The sequence below is a fragment of the Salarias fasciatus genome, chromosome 11 (genome assembly GCF_902148845.1).
Source record: "Salarias fasciatus chromosome 11, fSalaFa1.1, whole genome shotgun sequence".
Classification (NCBI taxonomy): Eukaryota; Metazoa; Chordata; class Actinopteri; order Blenniiformes; family Blenniidae; genus Salarias; species Salarias fasciatus.
The window spans coordinates 7874131-7891872 of NC_043755.1; the positions used below are offsets into that span (position 1 = coordinate 7874131).

General features: G+C 44.3%; 1 protein-coding gene across 1 annotated transcript in view; it reads left to right on the forward strand.

Annotated features, from left to right (window-relative positions):
* The first annotated feature begins 216 nt into the window (after positions 1-216).
* erfl1 (Ets2 repressor factor like 1) overlaps positions 217-17742 on the forward strand; it is a 37383-nt gene continuing 19857 nt past the window's right edge. The window contains exon 1 of the mRNA XM_030103691.1: positions 217-331. The gene's annotated coding sequence lies outside the window, so the exon portion shown is untranslated. The remainder of the gene's footprint in view (positions 332-17742) is intronic.

Below are 17742 nucleotides of genomic sequence, written 5' to 3' on the forward strand. Positions count from 1 at the left end.
CCACAGATCGGCTGCGCTCAGCAGGGCCAAAGTCTGTAAAACTTGTTATCCAGCTTAATTTCATTCCTCATTTCAATTTAGAAATACAAACCACCGCTTCCACAAACTTTACAGATAAAATATCAAATTTTTTCTCTCTCTTTTTTTTTTTTATTTTTTTTTTGAAGTGACGCCTGCTTGCGGTGAGACAGCGGCGCGTCCCCTCCTCGCCTCCTCCCTCCCGGGTCGGATCGAGCGCAGCGGCGGAGAAACTCCAAAGTCCAGTCCGAGAGACGGTGGTCGGGCTTCGGCCTCAGGTGCATCTCTGAGGCGGGGCGACGCGGAGGTCCAGGTGGGCGAACTTCCTCCTCTTTCTAGGACGTTTGTCTTTTCTCCTTCTCTTCGACACCTGTGTTTTCTTGGTGTTTTAAAGCAGCGCACATTAAGTTACAGCCGGGAGTAATCAATATTATATTACTGAAATATGAGGTCATTTCAGGTCAAGATGTTTTCTGATGAGATCAGTCATTGTTGATTGTTGCTTTAAAAAGTGGCCACAGTTTTTTTTTGTTTTTTTTTTACCAAAGCTATTTGGAATCGTAAAAATATTTTTTCTGCACATTTAACACCCTTTCTCAACGTGCCTGACTTCTGTATTCACAGGGCAACAAGCTGAAAATTGTGGGGAATTATTCAGTGTTGTCATTCAGTTTTTCTTTTCATAGATTCTTCAGTTTCACGTCTTCACTATATATCAGAGCAACAAGTGATTTTCATTGGTGTTTATTTAAATTATTGCAACAATAAGAAAAAATGTGCAAGAATGTGGACAAGGACAGTCAAGGGACAAAGCAATCTGAGGTGCATGAGCAGCGATACATGTAAAAGATTAGGCATAATGCAACACTTTTTGGGAAAACTCTAAAGAAATAGGAACACAAGCTGCTGCTCCACCAGTCGAGTGTTGTTTCAGTTTTGGTTTGGGCAAAATTTAGTTGTTTGCTTTTTTTGATTAGCAATATACATTTCAGGATTCATGCCTGTTTCTGATTTTCAGAAGTTGTCAGAGGTGTAAGAAGTACAAACCTCTGTAAATATAATCAAAGGTGTCCAATTCGCCATGCAATAGCCTTTGGCCATTCCCGACCACATGTGAGCTTCTCCTCCAGCGAGTCGACGTCTGAACGCTTCCTTCGGCTCATCTTCACCCCCCACCCCCCCACCCCTAATTCTTCCTGCCCGATATTAGCCCCTTGGCGCTCCTAAAAATTTGTGTTTCATTATTCATTATTCAGCACTCATTACTGCTCGCTCGTAGACACACTTCTTCTACCTGTTACATACAAAGCCTATAGGGCAACTGAAGGACTCCTCCATATCTTTTCCACCATCTTCAATCTCCCCCCCCCCCCCCCCCCCCCCCCCCATTCCCTCAGCATCCCCCCCCTCCTCCCATGGCCCTCATACCCTGTCGTCTCTCGCTGCCACACCTGGTAACTACAAACTTGTACACAATAATAACAGCCAGATGTATCCATCTATCTCTCTATCTCGCCTGTCGGCAGTTAGTGGAGTGGCTGAGAGACTTGCAGGCGTGAAAGGTCACTTAATCAATGGCGCACAATTTGACAAATCCCAGCGACTCTTATCATCCTCACGGGCGTTTAGGGCCGAAAGGAGGACCACCGAGATAAATGCTTAATCCTGACTGCTCAGAGAGAGAGAGAGGGAGAGAGAGAGAGAGAGAGAGGGAGCACCGCGGAGCAGACGGACATGCAGAAAGGTTTGGAGCCGGGGGTGTCGAGGGGGTTAGTTGTGGCAGCTTTGGAGGAGTTGACGAGCGGAGAGAAATGGAAGCGAGGTGAAGACGTGGAAATGACCCCAAAGCAAAACTGGAAGGTCAACAAATGCGGTTGCATTTTGGAAATGACAGATTCTACTTTTTGTCTGCCGCAATCACAAGAAGCGGGCGACTTTGTGGCTCCGAGATTCGCCCCGGGCTGGACAGGCCATGCACATGCCTTCTGGGCTGACATAGAAACCCTGGTTCATGGTCGGTTATGGCTCTGCTGCTGTGTGTAAAGTTGAGAAAAACCTGAGGAAAACAAAGGTGTATGAGTGGTTGAATTCTCCTGTGGCATGTTAGCTCGCCTGCAGCAGTGTGCAACCAAGAGGAAAATGAGCTTTTGTCCACAAGGCTGGCCTCTTTTTTCTCTCTCTCTCTCCTTTTTTTTTTTAACTGCAGGGGTTTGGAAGGTGGCACAATTTCTTTGCCCTTCTACCCTTAACAAATATCCCTTCAGTATGACATGGCTGTCACTTGTTTTTTTTTCGGAACCAGTAAAAAAAAAATTGTAAAAATTTGATTTTATTGATAACAATTCATGCTTGTCATCAAAATGACTCGGTTACCAACATGTATGTGTGTTTGCAGTTTTTGTGTGTGTGCTTTTATTATATTGGTGCACGAGAAGTGGCGCTCCTAAAGCAATCACACACACACACACACGTGCGTGTCCTTTATCTCCGTCTCAATACAAGTTCAGTGTAATTCAATTGAGATTACTTGAACTGGCATGACAGCAGATCCGTAGTATTGCCAAAGCACTTAGGAGGCAATGACAGGACCACATCGACGTCTGCTAACACGTACACAACACCCTGCGACCGGCCAAGCTTGTAGCAAGACACACACACACACACAGGACGGAGGAATGGAGTGACAGCCAAGTCACAGAGACTTTTGGCAAATCTCAGGATGATGAAGTTAACGGATGATAGAAAGTTGTCGAAAGATTGCCAAAAGAAAAGTTGAGCAATGATGAAGGGGCCCGGATGACGAGCAGAGCTGAAGCATGACCGAGTGCATCCAAAAAAGATGAAAGAATGATTGACTCTCATGCAGAGAGGGTGATGGAGGAACAGTGAGGGAAAGAGGGAGAGGAGCGAAATTCAGGAAGAAGGAGGTGACAAAGCAAAAGAGGTGAAAGATGCCCGTGGAGAAGAATGAAAGAGGGAGTGGGATACAGCGCTGGAGGCGGGGGAAGAAAAACGGGAGGGTAGGAGATAAAGGGAGCAAAGAGGGGGAATGTAACCGAGGATAAAATGTATAAGAGTGATGTACGAGAAGAGGGGAGAGGAAGAGATTTACTAGACGAGAGATTAAGTCGAGTTGTCCCCGGTCAGTCATTAATCCGATTTAAGAGCAATTAAGGTGAGACTGATTCCTTCCTAGAGAGAAAGAAATAGATGGAGAGGGTGAAGAGACGGGGGAGAAAAGAGGAGACAGGGAGCGAGACAAGAAGGGAGTGATTGAAAGAGAAAAGTGGCAAAATAAAGCAGGTGCCTGGACCCTGAATGCCACTTAGTGGACAAATTAGACACAATGCATTGGAAACTGAAATACCTGAGGTATTACATACCTCACAAGATGTTTCACACTAAGTACTGTAGGTGACTGTGACTTAAATCGGGAGACGTCCATTTGAAACCTGAAGGTCAGCCATCGGGTAAAATGAGATGTTCCTCAAAATGCAGCCGAGGCATTGATTTTTTTTTTTTTTTTTTTTTTTTTTTTGGTTTGTCTAGCAATTTCACGAACTTTTTGAATATCAGACACAACTGGAAGATGAAACCAGAAGTCCTGACTCAATAAAGACATCCTGATGAGAAGACCTGAAGGACAAAACTGATTCTTTCTTAAGGTGCTTATTTTCTTGAGTAAGTTGTGGTGCAAAGTCACTTGTTTAACTGGACATTTCAAAGAGTCCATTTCAAAGTCCAAACTCTTAACTCCTCCATGTCAACAAAGACTACTGTTTGTCCTTGGATCACAAAAGCAGTGTGTATTTTAATTTGGGGTTCATCACACTCTTTAAAGAAGCTTTTCATTCAACAAAGAACTCACCATTTGTTTTGTTGGTGTGACGCTTTGACACCTTTCTTTACTTTTTGAGAGATTATTGTATCCACACCTTAGTTTTAGGAGAATCATGAGTCCCTGAATCCCTCAGACTCTTTGTATGTGTGGGATAAGTCTTGCAAGATCAGACAGAAGTCCGAAATGTTGGGTTCAAGGTGAAAGTACAGTGACTTTTTCATAAAAGAGTGAAGGGCAGCACAGAGAGAACGATCCCCACAGAGAACGAGCGACTCGGTGAACAAAACTCCTTTGAATGAAAAGGAAAAGCACAGCAACAATGAAGAGTTTCACTCCCCCTCCTCCTCCTCCTCCTCCTCCTCCTCCTCCTCCTCCTGTTCTTCATCCTCCTCCTATCACAACAAACCCCTCCAATCCCTGCTCGCTGTGCACCGTTGTTCCAGATGTGTATCAGGGGTCCTCGGGTCGACAGAGGGGTCCCTCCACCGCTGTAGCATTTCTATGTCTATCGGGAGATGGTGGTCCTGATAGCCGGGGCGTCTGACACGTACACAACAGTACATAAATCAAACGCACACATACACATACTCACTCCATTTATCTCCCACTCAAGCAGTGCGGTGATAGCAGCCAACTCTGCATAGAGCCGGAGAGAGGGAGAGGTTGTGGTCCGTCTTGTTAAGTGGGAAAGTAATGGGTAGCTGTAAAAGGTTTACTTCTGTTGGTGCCTTCCCTATTGTTCAGGCTCTGCCGGCATTGGTGCCTCCTTTGTTTGTCGCGCTTGAATCGCATATAGCACACTCAAACTACGTACATAATTGCCGCCGCGCGAAGCTGAAGGACAACAGCACGTTATTATGAAGCCTGTTAAGGCAAAGAATGGAGCAAATTGAAAACTGAGGTCATAGATTTTGTTTTGCAGCGTTTTAGGCAGCTGAATGGAAATGGTATTACACGATTTCATTGACTTACATCTCAGCTGAATGCGCATGTTTTTAAAAGCAGTTTGCCGTCATAATGAAAATGCCCCTGATGCACATTTCTGTATTTTATGTCACGCTATATCCTGGCTTTGCTCCGATCAAGATTCTCCCTATTTTTCAAAGCCCATCCATTGCAGTTTCTGTGTACCAATCTGTGGCTCATCACAAGTCCCAGATTGAGAGGCCATTTGGCTGCTGTTGACAGGAGGGAGCAGCTATTGACAGGGCCCTGCCGGGGAGGCGTGTCTCGGGCCCCGCGTCCAAAGCGTTTGTGGCGTTTAATACACTGTAGCAGTGGTCCTCGCAGCCCTCACACTGCATGCGACTGCCATAGGGATCAATATGCACTGGGTTAGAGAGAAATGGACCATCTGATGCACACTCAGAGAGGGGGATGAGGGGGGGTGAAAAAGGAGGGCAAGAGACAGAACCAGCGGGAAGGGGTGGGGTAGCGAGGGATTTCGAGAAGAAAAAAAAAAAAAAAGGAGAGGAACAGACTTGGAAAGTGGGAGATGGCGAGACCAAAAGGAAGAGAAAAGAGGAGAGGAAATGATTAGAGGCACGATTTAAAAGACATGGAGGCAGAGTAGCCCGCTGCCTGGGACATAGACAGATAGCGAGGGAGAGAAAGTGGTCAGCGGTTGAAAGAGACATTCAGCCGCGAGAGAAAACAGATTGGAGTGAACGGGGATAGACACAGAAAAAGAGGAAGACTCCAGACACCAGGGAGGATACACACAGGAAAGGAAAAAAGACATAAGGGAAGAAGCGAGTGGGAGATAGGAAGGGAGAGGGGGGTAGAAAAAGGGAGGGGGGGGGGAGAAAAACAGAAGTGGGGGGTGCAGGGTAGGATGAGGAGGAAAAGAGGGGAGGGGGGTAAAATTTCCATCAGGTTTTCAATTGGGGCGGATCAATAGTGTATTAGAGCTCACCTTGACCCCGTCTCTCCCCCCCTCCCCAGCCCAGCACACAGGCCAAGCTACTCTCCCTCACAGCAGGGGACAGAGGGGGGAGAGATTGCATTACGGCCTCCCTTTCTTGGACCAAAGTGGCAGAAAATGGCACAATAAAAGCAAGAGAGGACAGAAAGAAAGAGGAAAACTAAGTCTCGGCAGGCAGAAACAGAGAAAGTGGAGTGCGAGGAGTAAGCGAGAGCGGAGCGAGCTGGAGGAGAAACCAGCAGGCGCCATCGGACTTGTTTGGACGGAGCTTTCAGGGAGAGGAAACTTGTTGGGCGCTGCTGTGTGTGCATGACTTGTGCGGGTTTGCATCACTATAACACTCCAAAGGACAGATTGGGACTGATATAGGTCAAACACAAGAAAACGCATGTGTGCATACTCACACACAGACACGCAATGGCATATAGAAACAGAGCATTTATTTTGGCACAGACCAGGCCCAAAGTTTGTGTTTTTCCCCTCTATCACATTGGGTAATTATCTTTGCAGCATTTGAAGAAATGTCTTGGTAGATTTTCACACAATAGTGCATTTAAATTTCTGTTGAGGTTGAGGACATAGACCAACAATACATTACTATATTTAACAGGCAAATCAACTGAAGTTGTACATCCAGCAGAGAGACGTCAGATTGTTAGTGATAACGTTTGCTGATCCGTAAGTTACTGCAGATTCAAGTGCATCCTGAGATCCTACTGTTTAATGTCAGCCAGATAATGCACATTTGCATAATCTTAACACATTTGATTTACTATTGTATTTCAGGATTGCAATAGGTTTGAAGAATCATATTTGCCATGTTGTTTTTTTTTTTAGTTAAGAATCAAAATGTTAAGCTAAAATGGCAACAAACAGTAAATTGCTCTTGATCCTCATTGTGCTCCACGATAAAAAATGATTGAACTCTATGTTAATATAAAGAACCACATTGCCATTGGAGATGTCACAGGATTTCCGATAGAATCACACACAACCCTCTTCAAAGAAGAAGCCATGCTTCTGTTTATAGGCTGTGATCTGTACATAAAGACCCACATAAATGCTGACAACCTCGGAGACACACATGAGGCAAGTAGGACACCCTCCATCACTTGAGGACGGCGGGACTGGAAGCTGTTAGAGGAGGACGGGGGCCAGAGGGAGGACGGCGATGATAGGGGGAGAGGTTGAATTAAAAAAAAGAAAAAAATTGATCTGGGAATTTAGCATTTAGACACAGTTTACAAAGCAATATTGAGGGGAGGCAGGGGGGGGACAGTGCGGGGGAGGACACTTAACTTTACAATAGGTCAGCTCTCCTCTCAAGTCCGTTGCTAACTGTAACCTCGACGTCCTCCCTCCCGAACGGCTCTGTGCATATACCCCGGAAGATGAGCACAAAATACGACTCTCAGATTCTCCCAACGATCCGTCTCTGGCCGAACGTGTGATTTAGCTGTTTAGACAGCAGCTTGTTTGTAAAAGCGCGGACCTACTAGCAGCACCATCCTCATCTCTTCCCCACATTTCCTAATGCTGTTCCTATTGTCACCCATCCACACTCCAGTGCACATGCACACGCCAAGACTCCCGACAACAGCGCACAAATGCACACACGCGCCCCGTGTCAGACTTACACACACACACACACACACACACAGGAACACACAAACTCTGTCCCACTCACTGAGGGGGAGAAAAGGGAAGAAAAAAGGAGAGAAAAAAGAAATCGATCGCCGGGGATAGCGGTGCGCGTCGGAGGATCGTATCTTGTCAAAATAATATATTACCCTCATCCCCGCCTGATCGATGCGGTGGATTAGGGACGGAGGGCTCCCTCTCTCCCCTCCTCTCTCTCCCTCTCTTCCTTCTCGGTGCTTGGTGCAGTTTAATATTTACCTCCGTGAAAGAGCGGCCGCGACGGCTCTCAGCCCTAATTGATTCCGACACATGGGGCTCTGTGCTCAGGCTGCGGATGAGAGAGGGAGGGCCGGCTGGAATGCAGAGGGAGAAGGGAGAAAGGAGGAGAAAAAGAAAGAACAAATAGGAAAAAAAAAGAGGACAGAACGGAGAAAAGCGGGTAGAAGGAACCTCAGGGTTAAGACAACAGTTATAAACAGCAAGAAAGCGGGAGAATGTACAAAATGTGAGGTGAGACAAAAAATATCCACAAGGAAGGAGAAAGAGTCTGCAGGAAAAAACTAAAGGGCAAAAGTGTAAAGGCTGAGGTAAAGTACAGAATTTAAAAGGAATGGATGGATAAACTTTCCAGGAGTGGTAGAGAGATGGTGACAGATGAACTTAAAGCAAACAAGGAAAACCAGGGAGGTCAGAGGAAATAGAGTTGGAAAGGTGTAAGATGGCGATTGAGCCAGAAGGTAGAGAGCGATGGCGATGCATGTGGCACAAATAGGCAGGAGAGGGATGAATGGAACGGATAGAGGAGAGGAAATGAATCAGGAAGAATGAGGGAAGCGGAGAGAGTAGGTGGAAATGGGACGGCAACGTGGAAACGGCTGGGCGAGAGCGGGAAGAGAAACGGGAGGGATGAGGGGCAGAGGAGAGCAAATGAGAGGGGATTAAGAGAGCGACATGAAGATGGATAGAAATGGAGGAGTGAAACATGACGGCCAGAATGTAGAGCGCCAATAAAAGCGCGAGAACGGGCAGGGAAGAAATAGGGGGATGATGGAAAAAAGAGCCCGGCGCAGAGGTGACAGAATGATATCAGGTGGGATAGACAGAAAACAGGAGTGATAGCGGAGCGATAGGCGGGAGAGTAGAGAGGGACCATATTTTCCCTTGAAGGAACTGGCCTGTCATGCTGTTCCGCCAGCGCAGAGCGGCTCTATAAAATACAGGGAGCAGGCGGGTCGTGTCGGGTGACTTATGTGTATATCTAGGCTTTGTCAATATTTCTTTCTGTCTTCCTTCCTCTGTGCTCCCCCTATTGCTCCCTGGCGCTCTTTCCCCAACTCCAGCTGTGCTTCCACTGTGTCTCCCCCCCTTTCTTACCCATGTGTGTGTTCGCCGCCGTGCCTTCCACACGACATGCTTTGCCTTTGTTCCCGTGTTCCCTATGACGCGAGCGCATGCAGAAGAGGTGTGTGAGTTTCAGAAGTCGCTGGAGTCCTCTGAGCCGTGGCTCGTGGGCCAAACGCGACAGTGGGAGCGATGACTTCAGGACTTGGCAGGCTTATAGTTCCCCAATGATTCTCCATTATGAGACAATGCAGGCAAGCATGATGAGCCTCGCAGTGAAATTGGCATCGACAGAGCGCCAACGCAAATATTCTCATTGATGTCCGTATCATAAAGTCAGTCTCCAGATGCGGGAGCGGGGAGACAGCCACTGGTGGTTCACTTCTATCACACCTACGGAGTCCCTGGTTTTTTGCGGCTTCTCCTCTGCCCGGATAAATGAATGCATGTGTTTAGTTACAGCTCTCTGTGAGCATGCTTGCCTTAAGTCTCTGTCTCTGCCTTGGTACAAAAGCACCGGGTGGTAGGCTGATTTATTCATGTGGTCCCAGGGAGGATTGCACCTCCTCTTCCTCATTTGGCATGGTTTAGTATCCTGAACACAGGCCCGCGGAGGCTCAGGTCCATGGAGGGGGGTAGACATCCTGCAGACATGTTGCCCCGACCGGTGGACACTCACAAATTACCACACTCTACATTTCATGTATATTTATTGGGAAACACATCAAAACTTCTCACTCCGGTCCTGTCTGTCAAACGGGAGTTTGTTTTAACTGAAGCCAAAAGCTGTGCTCAGGTGGGACTTTTGCCTTCAAATTTGTGTTCAGAGAGACAAGTTTAGGTTTACAGTCCGTACACATCGAGGAGAGGACATAAAAAAACATTGTCTAGCTTCACCACAGATTGCAATATAGATCTATTTTTCAACTGGCTTCATGAGTCGATGACAACAGTGTGTCACCAAAGAGACCGAGAGAAACACAATATAGGACAGAGAAGTTGCTCTCAAATGAAAAAGAACTTATTTGTTGTTACAAGATAAGCTGAAAATTTCCAATCCATCTCCATGACTTCCTCTGTCTCTCTACTATTGTATTCTTTTCTTGCCATCCCTCGCTCTCTCTCTCTCCCTCTCTCTCTCTCTTTCTGTGTGTGTGTGTGTGTCTCCTCATCGGCGGGTCTGTTCTTTATTTACACCTCTCCCCTGCTCTCTGCAGTGGCTCAGGGAGCGGTAACAGAAGTGTCACTTGTCATTATTGGTCTAATTCAGTAATCCGTCATCGTGCACTCACTGTATGCAGCGCATTATACGCCGGCACAGCAGGTGTACCACGCACCGAGGTGGAGATTCGATTTGACACGCACACGCAGGCGAGCGGGCCGACGGGGGCCGGGGCAGACTGGCACTGAGTGTGTGTGTGTGTGTGTGTGTGCGCGTTTGTTTGTGTGTCTCAGTGAGTGGAAGAAGGAAACACAGATAGAAAGATGGAGCGATTGAATTTTGTGTGTGTGTGTGTGAGTGTGTGTTGTGGTTTGAATTGAATTGCAGCCGTCCAAAATGTCTGCGTGCTGTGTTAGATATCACAGACAGGACAGAGTTACAGCAAACATGGAAGAAACGATAACAGAGGAAACTGTTTTTTTCCAAAAACTGGCTGCTGAAGAAAAGCATCAGAGATACCGAGGAGTCTTAATCCACGTACCGTCTCTCCACTTTAGATCGGGCGTGTCTGAAATGTTTTTCTCACAGTCCAGAGTTCATGTGTTTGTTGTGCGTCGGCCCATGAAACCAGAAGGACCGCACCAGGACTCAGGTGTACATGCTGCAAGATGGTTTTAAAATTTCATGATTGTTGAAGATTTCTACAGTTTTGACTCTCTAAGTTTTTCTATATTGAATAAATATTTAACATAAAGTGCATTTTAGAAGCATAATATGGTCTAATATATAATATGTGAGGCCAATCCAGTCGGATGGACAAAACAATACATTTAATGAGCTGTTGATATTTGTGCTTCTGTCATGCTAAACCCTTATTTACATTCATATATAAATTAATACGACACTCAATTATACACCTGTTCTATCTTCATGAACTCTGCAAAGAGACGATACTAAATGTTTTTTATAATAATTAACACCAGGCAGATTTGTTTGTTCACATTATACCTGCCAAGTTATGCTTTAAAGTGACAGTGCATTGCAAAGCTGGCCAAATTGTTATGTACCCACACTGCTCCAAACTACAACAACAAAAATAAGTTTCCCATTTGTTTGTTATTGTTACTATGACAACAAATCTGTATATTTCTCAGTAATGCTCTCCAAAGACCTAATTACCTTGTTATTCAGACATGAAGAACCGTTTAGCCTGGAGAGGACATGAAAAGTTAGATCTCTTAACAAAACACTGACGCATCTAACTTTTGCCATATTAAATACGGGCATATTGATTACCGAAAATACCATTCTTTGTTCATGGGTGCATATTTTTTTCACCATTGAATGATTTTCAAATCAGCTAAGAGTGGAAACTCAACTAGAATAGATTTCCTGTCTTGTGATCTTCTTCTATGGAAGAAGTGGCTGAGAATGCATTAGACACTGCCACCTACCAGCCAAAAGAGGAAAGGGATCGGCCTCCTTAAAGCTCTTCTTTTTCCGAATAAATTACCACATTTCCTTCTTGCATTAGGACTTTTTTTTATCATAGTCTTGACTGTGATATGCATGCAGCACCAGATTCTTCTGTTATGTTGCAAGCTGTTGGAACCTGACTTTGTATCTATAGTTTTTTAACTAGCAAACATACTCACATTGAAGTTAATGTGAACATTTAAAACTGTGAATCTTAATACTTCGATCAATACATTTGCTAATTAGTGTTTTCTGTTGGGAAAACGAAAAAGCACTGACATTTTGGACTTTTTGGACTATTTCTTGCTCCTTCATGGCAATTGCAGACACATTTAACTTTATATCTGCCCTATTTCAATATCAGTCTCTATGTTGGGGATTTTATTTCAAATTAATCAAGCTCCTCATACCTTGATTCTTTGGCAAGAGTTTTTTTTTCTTCCTGTGTGATCCAGTGTGAGAGTGAAGGTTTCTGATGGTGGAGCTTCCCCCCTTCTCTCTTTATCAATGGCAATTTGTATGTGAGCACACACCTCTGTAGTCCCAGCAGACACGGAGGATTTCATCAAGTTCTTAACCCCACAAGGCTACAAATCCGGTTACCACTGTAAGTGTTTTAAACTGTTTAAACTATCAGAGTGCTCCACGCTGGGTCCCAGGCCGTGCATCGCAGTCACGCCCAGATCACACCGAACCATATGAGTCTAACCGCATTTGACTTTATTTCTGGCTCCTATTTTATATTTGCTTCATATAACACCTGCCATTTCCACGGTCTTATCAAACCCCCGGCACCAAGCCAACGCCGAGGGGATTATCCTGTAAGAAGTTTTTGCACTCGCTCCTATCGATTCATTTTCATCATTCCTTTTTTCATTTAGAACAAGTTAGTAAAATATGAGACATTTTCAGGTAATCTCACTATCTTGCAACTTTTTGTCCACAGATTGTATCTGTTTGTTGTTTTAGCGGTTCGTAGCTGTTTGGATGGCATAGTGGGAGCCGCTGAAGGTTTCTGATATTACAAAACGGTCCCCGCAGTCCCCAGTTTGGAAAATTACAATAGGAGCTGCAGGGACCTGGAAGCCCTGTCCTCACTGCCTTTAAACCCTGAAAATCACACACACACACACACACACACACCAACCCTAATTCATGACAACAGACTTAAAACAATGTTTGAAAGTGCTTTTGCCCATTTTATACCCATTTGTAAATCCAACAAACAGTATGGATAGTGGCCTTTTACTGACATAGACTGATTACAGGTAAAATAAGTAAATAAAATATTTACAATTTCCAGTGGACCATTAATAGTTCAGAAATACATCTAATTCCATTGTTCACAAATAATGGTCCAAATGTCACAACATGCCAACTGTGACTGGATAAGCAGTAAAAAAGTGAGTTTTTCTCCAAGAGAGGTATTGCTTGTAGTAAAGTTGTTTAAGAAATTAAATGCAAAATCATGAATAAAACTACTTTTGGTGTATTTATTTCAATTGATATTGTCACTTTTATATAGGCGCTTTACATCTGTTTTAGATTTATTAGTAACTCGAATCAAATTCAAGCCACACTGAAGAAATTGTTCAAGGTCTGTCATTTTTTTGGGAATTCAAGTTTTAGATACTGTAGTTTCGAAATCCTAAAAAGAAAGGCGGGAATCTATAACTTTGCCACTTTTGAAATTGTGACACTGACACTGAATTTTGACCTTCAAATTCAAGACAGTAAAGTTTGTGTGACCTGAAGAGAATCATATAGACTGGAGGCGGTTTGTGAGTCAAAAGTTTGAAGACTTTAAAGGAAGATGCATTTTCTGGAGCCCTCCTTTTTGGAATGTATTGTTCACAAAAAATGTGTAAATGTGTTTTTTTTTTTTTTTTTTTTTCATCTTGAGCCACTTTTCCGTCAGAGTGGTCTCTTTACCGGCTGTGTATCCCACTTGTCCTTGGATGGATCTCTCTTCCTACACACAGGCGTTTACAGAAAAAAAAACAAAACAAAAAAAAAAAAACGGGTGAGTCACAAAAAAAAATGTAACTGTGGAAAAACAACTGAGGCGTTTTGTTGTTTTATATACGCACAGACACACAGGATGAGGGGATTTATCATACATATCTCCAGCTTTTGAAGCTCTCTGGTAGTTTGGCTTGTAGAAAAAGAGATTTTATCTATTGTGGCTGATGACGATCACCGACTGGAGGGTTATTTTCCATTAGGTGATCAATACTGCTCAATAACCGCGCTGCTCCTTTCTCTTCGTCAGAGTACAGCAACCTTTTGGCTGTAATTACCATGGTATTAAGATGTTGTTGTCGGAGTTCCGCCAGACTTTGTTTAAAAGATGGAATCTTCTTCACATAGTGATATGTATACTTCCCCCTCCTCTGCAGCTCCTGATTAAAGCAGCCTGGAGTTATGCAGTTAATGGCATCATTATTGTAAAGAAGGGAGAAAAAAAAAAGGAGGGAGAAAGACGGGAGGGGAAGAAGTGAGAAAGTTGAGAGAGGAGGAGGAGAAGGAGGAGGAAGATGCAGGGATGAAGAGAGGGGAAGTCAGGACAGCACGAGGAAGGAAAGTGTTTGAATTATTATCCTCTATATGCCTGGGTGGACATGAGACAGAGTGCAGGGGGGCGATATGGCGAGTTGTTAGAGAAAAAGATGAGAAGTGAGGGAGGGCCGGTGATGAATGGAGGGAGAACAGGGATGAGAGACGGAGCAGCATGAAAGAGTATATGCGCCGCGCGGTCCTGCTCCGAGGATGATGAAACGTTAATTAAAGTAAACGAGCTACCTGAGCTCCCCGGCTAACCCCCTGTCACACTCTGTCAGGAGACAGAGGGAGGGAGGGCAGACGGGGAGGGAGGGCACATTTGTGCGCAGAGAGAAGTTGGGTAATCCGCGGCCGTGCGCCTTAAGTTCAAGGTTGATCGCCTGTCACCGTCGCAGGCGCAGACTTCACGCATCTGCACGCGAGCACATATTCAAATGTACGCTCCACCCGCCGCATGCTGTTGTTGATCTGTTTAATCTTGCACTTTACGATCAATCCAGGTCTTATTTTCCCACTTCTGCATCGCCGTTTCTGCTCTCAGAGACTTTCTTGTGCTGCGTTCAAGTGTTTCTCTCGCAGATCCATACCAGCTCTGTATTCTGGAGGGGAGGAAAAATGAACATTTTGAAAATCAATTATCACCAATAAGCCGGAGATGCTGCATCATACAGTCATTGCAAAACTAATTTAGACCAAGTAATTTTCCAAATCCTTCGGATGAGCTCGCCACCCTCCCTGTGCACGTTTCCAGTGTTCCTCTTGTGATGAGCCTTATTTCCCGTTCAGTCCACGCAAGGTTTTTATCCGCCAAGATCACCTTTGTTTCTTTTTAATGCTCATATTCATTCAATTAATCTGGGCTCTAATTCGTTTATATATTTATTTACTCGGTCTCGCTATCACTCTCCTCTTTTTTTCATCTCTCTCCAACGATTATCCTGGCGTCTAATTAGAAATCGATGCGGCTGGGCCGGCGGGTATTTGCAATGTGTTTGTGGACGTTGAGAACAATTCCCCGGACAGAAAAAGACCGAGAGAAGAAAGAGAGAGGAAGAGGAAACGCTACACTGCACTACACTGCGCACACACACGCACACACAGACACACACACACACTTTCTGACAACCGACTTTACTGCTTGCAGCTATTCTTCTTTCTAAAAAGCAGTAGGCTCTAAGTTAAAAAAAAAAGAGAAAGAGAGAGAAAGAAAAAGAAAATGCAAGGAAAGGAGAAATGAAAAGAAAATCATTTTTAAGGACTTGCGCCAGGGATTTCTGCTGAATTGTTGAGGACTGTTTCCCCGTCTTTTAGGAAAACAAACAAATCTCAAAGTGGAAATGCACTTTAAATGTGATGGCCTGTGTGTAACCCCAGCCCGAGCTTAGCCAAAAGTCAGGAGACTATTCAAAACACTACACTACTGCATTTATCATTATTATTATTATTATTGTTATTATTATTATTATTATTATTATTATTATTATTATTATTATTATTATTATTATTATTTATAGCTGTTGTTGTTGTTTAAGCATTTATTGCAGGATTCAGTTTTTAAAGTCTCCATATTTTCTCCTCTGCGCGTCCCACTGTCTTCTTATCTGCGTTATTTTTACAGATGTAAAAAAAAACTTTTTAAGCTTAAGACGAAAATTGTTTTCAACTTTAATCGGGCTTGCAGACACATTTCAACATTCTTTTTTTTTTTTTTTTTTTTTTTTTTTTTGAATTTTTCTTTCCTGTTTCCTCTCCGGGTCCTCGTGCGCCATCGCCGGGGTCTGGCGCGCGCTCCTCTCTGTCGCGTCCCGCGGAGAGGAGTCGCTGTGGAGGCGGCGGCGGGTTAGCGCCATTACCGGAGCCAATCGAAACTAACCGGATTAGTAGCTGCCAGATGAAGAAGAAGAAGAAAAAAAGAAAGTGTTTCAACCAAGTGGAAAAAAAAGAAATGTAGGGAATGAGAACCTCGCACTTTTATTAGTTCAGCTTTGCACCGCAGTGTGTTTACCGTCTGCGCGCTACGTTTTATTGGCTCGCTCCATAATCTGTTTTTCAGACACTTTTTTCAGCTGTTTTCTGTGTTCATCATCCCAAACAAGATGCCTCTCTCTCTCTCTCTCTCGCCCTCTCTCTCTCTCTCTCTCTCTCGCTCTCTCTCTCTCTGTCTCTGGATGTGTGTGTGTGTGTGGAGTCTACTTGGGTTCACCAGTCAGGAAGTGTCATATCGGGAAATACAGTGTTGGAGTGTCACCCCCTCTGCATGATAAGGAAAACTGAATAACTTGCTTTTTCTCGTTGTTGCTTCACATTTCATCAACCCCTGTGATGCTTTACTTGTGCCAAAACCATCAGTCTGGGCTCCCTGGGTTTTGTGTGTGTGTGTGTGTGTGTGTGTGTGTGTGTGTGTGTGTGTGTGTGTGTGTGTGTGTGTGTGTGTTTCTTTGTTGCCCTGTGCAGTACAGCAGTAAGCCATATTTGAGGCTCCATCCTTGCATTTTCTGTCAGTCTATCTTTCCATCTTGTACGCTCATTAAACGTCCCTCTCTCTCTCTCTCTCTCTCTCTCTCTCTCTCACTCTTACACACACAGACACACACACACACACACAAACACACACCCTCTCTCTCTGAGTCTCTCCCTCTCCTTCTTCTTCTTCCTCCGCGCCTCACGCTCCCCTTGCCCGTGGCTATATGATCGTGAAAAATGTGTTTACAAAACTCGCTCTCTTGCAGATCAAACCATACGGACGAATCAAAGACTTTAGAGAGAGAGGCAGAGAGAGAAGAAGCGAGGGAGGAGAGAGAGAGAGAGAAAGAGATAGAGTGAGAAGGGGTACTAGCAGAGGGTGTGTGGAGGCCTTATAATTTTAAAATTCTCTGTGTGTTTTTCTCTCTCTTCTTGTGCATGTCTGTGTATGCATGTGTGTTTGTGTGTGTGTGTGTGTGTGTGTGTCTGTCTGCATCTCCTTTGGTAATACAATATCTTTAAGGCCCCCAAAACAACTATCTGTGTCTCACAGTTAAACATGAGATAATGCAATATTGATGTCTCCTTGTCTTTGCTATAACGCAATACTGGGTCCATCCTGGCAGGACCCGCTAGCACGGGCCGATAAGGCCCCTGCACTTAAAAGAATTACTCTGCTCCTGTAATAAATTTTAGGGATGCTACACAAATATCAAGTCCCCGAAGAAACGGAGCAGCCAGTGAAACAGGGGTTGAAATACTCCCAGTGTAGCATCGGGTCATCTTTCAAACAGTAAGTGCGCGGCACGAGATAAACAGATTGGGTTGTATTAGTTCTCAGCGAGCTGCTTCTGTGGACGTTCGCTCGTGAAAAAAGGGATTGAAGATATGTTTTCTTCTGCTGGTTTGAAGTAACTTTTCGCCACGTGGACGCAGGGGCAGATCTAGAGGAGGGGGCCGTCAAGAGTTAAACTTCCAAGGCAAGGACAAGTGAAGTGAAGGCTGCTCCAGATCTCCAGCTTTAAAATCACAGAGGAACATCATCAACAATCACCTGTTTATTGTTCAGTTTGTGTAATTGTTTTCAGCATTTTGCTTTTATTGTCTGAATTAATTGTTTCTCTATGTAAAGACCTCTTCCTCTGTCAAGATTAATAGGCTGTACGCTCTAACTTGTTTATATTGTTCTCTTCAGTACAGATAATGAGCTATATTCAGCAGTATGCTAAAGTTTTTTAAGTATTGTCAGTATTTATTTCATTCTAGCAACAATGAAAACAGAAAAAAAAAACTAAATTAGATGAAGAACATAAT